The sequence below is a fragment of the Leptonychotes weddellii genome, chromosome 10 (assembly GCF_054177405.1).
Source record: "Leptonychotes weddellii isolate Sample4059 chromosome 10, ASM5417740v2, whole genome shotgun sequence".
In the NCBI taxonomy this organism is placed as follows: domain Eukaryota; kingdom Metazoa; phylum Chordata; class Mammalia; order Carnivora; family Phocidae; genus Leptonychotes; species Leptonychotes weddellii.
The window spans coordinates 88,692,740-88,700,070 of NC_138378.1; the positions used below are offsets into that span (position 1 = coordinate 88,692,740).

Genomic DNA, 7,331 nt, shown 5'->3' on the forward strand with positions numbered 1-7,331 from the left:
AGGTTTACAAAGTCTGTCGAGTGGAGCGGTGTGGTGTATAGTGACTCAGAGTGTAAACTGTCATGGAGAACATGGTGTTGTTCTTTTGCTAGGCCCCCTGTCGTGGGAAGCCATTGGCCAGAAATACTTGCCAGTACTGCCAAAGCACTGCTGTGGAATGTGAACTGTTTTTGAGTAATCGTCTTTTGGTTAATATTTTTCCTGTTCCTTTATTATTACTCGCATGGTTCATCGTCAGAAGTTGTCATTTCCTTATATTGTTTGAGGGTTGAAATAAAACAGTATGGTGCCGTTTTGACTCTTTGTCTTTACTGTTTGCAGTAGTTTTGCAGTAAAATAGGGATCAATTTTGCACACCAGCTTACACTGGATCTTTGATAAGGGGTGGAATTCACTCGAGAAATCTTGAGCCAAAGACTAGGTAAATATTTCCTTTATTTTGGGGTGGGCTAGACGTCAGTTTCATTCCATAGACTTTTGTCAAACAAGACCTTATTTTCTTTGTTAATGGAAGATAACTCAGCTGAACAAAAGTCACCAGGTATCCCCAAGTGTTGTGTTAGTCCCCAACCCTTAGTCCCAGAAGCTGGTGAGCATTAAGCAGGTTCCTCGTATTCCCTCTTTATTCTCCTCACTGATCTTCAGATCGTGTGCCCAGTGGGCAGTGCGCCATCCAGACGGGGAGAGGGAAGGCTGCCATCAGCTTGGTGGTAGATCCGGGTGCGCCTGAGGAGCCCAGGCCATGAGGTGTTCATGCTGAGGGCCTTCATCTCCCTCAGCGCGCACCCGGGTCGGAGCCTGAGATTGTAACTACCGAGATCTCAGCCCCTGCTAATCCATTAGGTGGCCGGATGAAAGTTAACAGAACCTGCCTTAAGGAGGCTCTCTTTCCTTGCCACGTTCCTTCTCTTTCTCTTCACTCCCAAGTGCTCTTTAAAAATGTTGCCTCACACTTTGTTAGGAAACCTATTGTTAGGAGCACTTTCATTTTCAAGCCTCTTCTGGTCTAGATGATAAGTTTTGCACAAAATGGGCACTAGATCTTAGCCGAGAAAACTTGATAGAACTCATTTTTGAAATCCTTTCAAGCTCTTGTGGCAGGGGTTAATCAGGGATAAAGATAACAAAGGTAAGCTGGGTTTCTGAGAAACACCTGCATGCTCCATGTCACATGGACATCCTCAGTGGCTTTCAGGGCATTTGTACCTGTGGCCAGAATGCAGTCCATATGAGCATTCATGTGAGGTTTTCCTTCTGTCAAAAAAAACACAAAACCCCTGCTGTGCTTTAGGCACACACATAGAAGTTTGTTCTAGAGGTAAATTTTGACTGAAGGTTCTTCAATAAAATTGTTACTAAGTGTGATCTTGCAGGTGATAAATTGGATGGAAAAAATTTGCAGGCACGTGATGGATCAGAGGGGCACAGGATGGGCTGCAGTTCTGGCATTGGGAAAGGTTACAACCGAGTCAAACAGCCATGCTGGGAGGCACCAAAAGGGCACAATTGCATTTGAGTAAGCTCGATTCAGTTTTGGTTTCAGCTGGAGCTCAAAGTTTTGATTCACTTATCAGCCTTTTTCTGAGTTCCCATCACATGCCAGTTCCTAGTGGGCACTAGTGGGAGGGAGGAGACAGACAAGTAACACCCCTGTTGTGCTCTAGATGCTTCCACCCTGGTGGAGGAGACAGGCAGGTTGACAGGAATGCTGTGGTGGAGCAGTGATATGAAGGAATTGTCAGCATAGTGGGTAAGAGGTGGGCCAGCAGGTGGGAAAAGTGGTTATCAGGTAACTGGCGACAGTCTCCTACCTGTCATCGCTCACCTTGTGCCAGTGTGATTCTGGGCCTTTGCCCTCATATCTTAGAGCCACTTCATGGTGTTCTCTTAATTTGCAGAGTGAGAAACAAGTTCAGTTTAAGTAACTTGTTCAGGTCATACACTGGGAAGCAGGCCAGATTTAACTGGCTCCAGGCCTTACTCTTAATTCAAGGGGGTTGTAGGATTCTGGATAGTTTGCATTCCTTAATTCTTGTGTTGATCATTTGCAATTTGTGCCATGAGTAATTTGTTAAATTACTGAAGTTAATGAAATGGGATGTGTGTGTGTGTGTGTGTAGGCTCATAGGTAATCCTATAAGATTAATCTATGGTTTTGGATGAGCTTCCTTTAATGGCAGAAAAGAGTAGAACATGGCACCAACCTAGGGTGAGCCATGGGAAAGTGCACTTGGAGAAGTCCTCCTCTTCTGCCACCACTGATTTATCCCCTCTGCTTGTTTCCTTTTCTCCTTCCCAGGCCTGGGGATGTAGGTAGGCACAGTGGCAACCTGAGGCATGGCTCGCCTGGGAAGGGGTGTTTATGGCTAAGGCCTGTGAGTTCCCTTTAGCCAAAAAGACTCTTCAGGAATGCATAGCTGAACAGAGTTGGTTTTATTGACCCACTGAATGAGGGAAGTCACATGCCATGTGGGGCTGCGGGGTATCTCAGTCAGAGGGTGTTAGGGCCTAGGGGATTTGGGCTTGTATCTGGTGCTTTGGAGGAAGGCTCAGGGAAGCAGGGCTCTGCTCTGGATTGGATTGGGTTGGAAGCGGGAGAATTCTGTGATCGGGTGTTTTAAGTTTTTACCAAGAAGGTAAGAATGGAGTGAGGCTAAATCTGGGATTGGTAAAGAAGCCGCAGTTACTCAGCCAGAATATGGGGATGTCTGGCCCTTTTTGTGATTTGGACACTGTTCACATTTTGTCTGTGTTGAGATATAATCATGGAGTCATCTGGTTTTTGTCTTCACCCACCACAGTCGCAGAGTGGCCATGTCCGATGGAGTTGTGTGAAACTGTTGATGTTCCACAGGAGAATACCCCAGCCTCGCTGTGGGTACCAGACCAGCTCATAGCGACGCCAAGGCCTGACTGTAGCTAGGACAGGGCTATGCTTCTCTTTCTCAGGATATGCTCACCCCAGGACCCAGGAGGCCTGCGCATTCTATAATCAATTCTTCTTCTCTCTTTGATCAACAAGTATTGAGCACTTGCTGTGTCTTGGACACTGGGACGGAGGAGTCTGGCCACAGATACCCATGACGTAGCTCCAGCCTTCAGAGACTTCATTGGTGCCATGACGACCACTTCTTATAACTTTTCAAATGCCCGAGTTTGCTCGCTTCCTGTCACACCTAGCAGCTGAGGCAGCCCTATTTAGGGTTGCGTCAGCCTTCACTCTCCACTAACCTGCTAATCAGATGATGTTTTTGTCATAGGTTCAGTGCCTTTGCTTTTTTAGTAACCAGTTTGTATCACAAGACAGCAAACACTCCAATATAGCCTAGCATTCAAATGTGCCCAGGTTGACTCTGCAAGTAAACATCCTTAATGGTGCTTCGAGAAGGTGGAAGTGTGTGTGAATGTGGGCAGTGGGGGGCAGGGGGGTGGTGGGATCCAGAGAGGGAGGGAGAGGTCTTCCCTGGAAAGGCAGTGTCTGTGTTCTGGGGACGACACGTTATACACACTGATGAACGAAATAAATTCAGCATTGAAACCCATTCCCTAAGTCGGATCACTGAGAAGCATCTCTCTCAGCAGCAGGGTGGGGAGAGGACGCAGCTCCATCTCTGGGAACTAGAGCCCTGGTGCATCTCTGTCGGCTTGGGCCCAGCGCCAATAAGACCACTCAGTGTCTCCCTGGTGACAGAACTACGTTTGAGGGAGATCCCAGGTTCGGGTGTATCCCAGTCTGAGTTTCAAATAGGAGAGTTGTGCTCATTTTATTTCAGAAGCTGTTCTTAGTGGCGGGTTGGACCAGTTTGCGGTCACTGATGAGTTCTGGAGGTTCTAGAGCTCCAATCTGATTTTCACTGCACTTGGCCCACGTTCCCCTGCACCAGTGGTGCCGCCCCCTGTTTTTTTGTGAATCTGTGACAGGTGTTCACAAGGTCTGAGCCCACAGGAACCGGCATGTGGGGCAGCATAGATATGGTCAGGAACAGCACTGCCCAATGGAAGCGTGAGCCATGTATGGAATTTTAAAAGTTCTAGTAGCCACACTAAAAAGGTACAAAAAACAGGTGAGATTAATTTCAATAAAATCCTTTACTTAACATATCTAAAAGATTATTATTTTAACATGTAATCAATATTTGATATTTTGTACTAAGTCTTCAAAATACAGTATGTGTTTTACTTAAGCACATCTCATTTTGGACTAGTCACTTTTCAAGGGTTCCATGGCCACACTGGTGAATGACTTAAGTATTGGTGAGCACAGTTCTAGAACTCAAGGCAACTCTGGTGTTGTCCTTGTTCTGGCTTTTTGAAGCCTCCTTTGATTTCTTGTGTGTTCTGTTTGGGGAAGTCAGGGAAAGACTGATACAGTAGGTGGTCATTTAGCTGAATCTTTAAAAAAAATTTTTTAAGTTAAAATTTTTTTTCAACCTTAGTGAGACAGAAGTCCCATTTATAAGTACCCAGCTAAAGTGTATAAGTCAGTGGTTTTTAGTGTATTCACACAGTTCTGCAGTCATCACCACAATCAATTCTACAACATTTTCATCAACCCAAAGAGAAACCCAGTGTCCAGTAGCAGGCACTCCCTATTCCCCCCCCCACAACACCTCCCACTCCCATCCCCAACCCTAAGCAACCATGACTTAACTTCTGTCTCTGTCGATTCCCACTCTTCTGGACATTTCATATAAATGGAATCTTATATGATCTTGTATCTTGCTGCTTTTATTTAGCATAATGTTTTCAAGGTTCATCCATGTTGTAACATGGATCAGTACTTCATTCTTCTTTTATTGCTGAATGATGTTCCACCATATGGCTAGACCACATTTTATTTATCCATTCGCCAATTGATGGACATTTGGGTTGTTTCCACTTTTTATGGCGAATGCTGCTGCGAAGAATCATGTACACATTTCTGTACAGACATAGGTTTTCATTGTCCTCTGTCTTTTTGTTGTTTGGTCCTCCTTTACTATCTTCTTTTGATTTAAATAGATATTTTTTAGCATACCTTTTTTAATTCCTCTGGTTTTCATTTGTTTGTTTACTGTATATATTTCAGTGACTTTCTCAGTGGTGGTTCTAGTTGCAGAATCTTGAAGGAAGAGCAGAAGCTCAGCAGGCTGGGAGTAGTGTCCCGGGGAAGAGCGAGATGGAAGGAAGCATCCTATGAAGTGGGAACAGAATGTGTGAAGACAAGGGTTAGCGAGGACCTGGTGGGTGCAGATAACTTCGAGGAGCTGTGTGTCGCTCACCAGGAATGCTGCCTCCAGGGAGGTGTTAAGAGAAGAGATGGAAGGCAGGGGATGCGTACTGATAGGCCATGTTTCCCATAGCTAAGGACTTGGGCCTTAATCCTACAGTGGGGGTTTCTAGGTAGTTGAGTGGCATCATCAGAGTCCTTGCTGGCTTCAGGGAGGAAGGTGGGATGGATGAGGAAGAGTCCAGGTTGGGGATATCAGTTATGAGTCTATACAAATGGTTCTGAGGAGCTTCCCAGTTTACTGGAAGACTTTCTTTAAGGCTGATGGAACATTTTCTTTCCAGTGTCAGGGCCCAGCAAGTCTGGGTTGGGAGAGATGCTTCCACTGCCAGGAAACATTCTCTCCTGTGGGCATTTTGTCCCAGGCATTAGGCAGTGTCACTAGTTATCCTGAGGGCAGGCACTTTGAAACTTACTAAATCCAGTTAACTTGAAAGTGTTTCCATTAAAGTGATCCATTGTTTAAGAATCCTACAAATACAATGAGATGTAAAATGGAAGTAAGGAATACAGTTCTTGGGAAGGAGACACAGTTACCAGTTTCTGTAGAGAACAATCATTATCTAAAAAGCAGATACAAAAGGCAGATACTGAGTTTAACAGGTTTTTTTTTTTTTATTTCCCTATCATCTGAACCTCCATTTCTATTTGAGGAATTCCTCACTGTGGGAACTTGCTGTGGGCATCTCTCTCTCCGCCCCCCCCGCCCCCACTGAAGTGGAAATGTCCATTCTCCCTACTCCCTGGCAGCCAGAGCATGGACCTAGACCTTGCTAGTTGGCTGTTCCCACCCAGATTTTGCACGTAAAGACAGCGTCTCAGTTATCTATTGCTGCATAACAAACCACCACAAAACTCAGCTGCTTAAAACAACCACCACCATTCATTTGCACACAGTCCTATAAGCTGATTAGAGCTTGGTGGGGATGACCACCAAACAGCTGGGGCAGTTTGATTGAAGCTGAAATGTCTGGGGAATGCCCGGGCCTCTCACTCTCCATGGGCTGTCTTGGGCTTCCTCACAGCATGGCGGCTGGATTCTTGGTAGGGGCATTCTTGTGGAAGCTGCAAGGCTTCCTTAGAAATTGCACAATGTGGGCGCCTGGGTGGCTCAGTTGGTTAAGCGACTGCCTTCGGCTCAGGTCATGATCCTGGAGTCCCTGGATCGAGTCCCGCATCGGGCTCCCTGCTCGGCAGGGAGTCTGCTTCTCCCTCTGACCCTCCCCCCTCTCATGTGCTCTCTCTCTCAAATAAATAAATAAAATCTTTAAAAAAAAAAAAAGAAAGAAATTGCACAATGTCAGTCTCACTTTTATTGCCTAAGGCGAGTCGAAATGCCAGCCCAGATTCAAAGAGGTAGAGAAATAGATTCCACTTCTTGAAGAGGGAAGGAACTGATGCAGAGTTGGCAAGTTGTCACAGGGAATGACAAAGATACAAGAACAGTTTAATGTTTATTCTGCTGGTAGCACCTAGAATTCGGTGGTCGGTGACAGCAGTACCAAGAACAACACGAGAGCAGCATCAACGCTGGCATTTATTCAGACTGTTTTAGGATAGGTTCTTTTTTTAAAATTATTATTATGTTAATCACCATACATTACATTAGTTTTAGATGTGGTGTTCCATGATTCATTGTTTGCGTATAACACCCAGTGCTCCATGCAGAACGTGCCCTCTTCAATACCCATCACCAGGCTAACCCATCCCCCCGGCCCCCTCCCCTCTAGAACCCTCAGTTTGTTTTTCAGAGTCCATAGTCTCTCATGGTTCGTCTCCCCCTCCGATTCCCCCCCTTCATTCTTCCCCTCCTGCTATCTTCTTTTTTTTTAACATATAATGTATTAATTGTTTCAGAGGTACAGGTCTGTGATTCAACAGTCTTACACAATTCACAGCGCTCACCATAGCCCATACCCTCCCCAATGTCTATCACCCAGCCCCCCATCCCTTCCACCCCCCACCACTCCAGCAACCTCAGTTTGTTTCCTGAGATTAAGAATTCCTCATATCAGTGAGGTCATATGATACATGATTTTCTCTGACTTATTTCGCGCAGTAT

At 45.5% G+C, this 7,331-nt stretch overlaps 1 protein-coding gene across 1 annotated transcript in view; it reads left to right on the forward strand.

Moving 5' to 3' along the window:
* Positions 1-7,331, forward strand: part of RPIA (ribose 5-phosphate isomerase A) — a 66,914-nt gene that overhangs the window by 30,291 nt on the left and 29,292 nt on the right. The window lies entirely within an intron of this gene.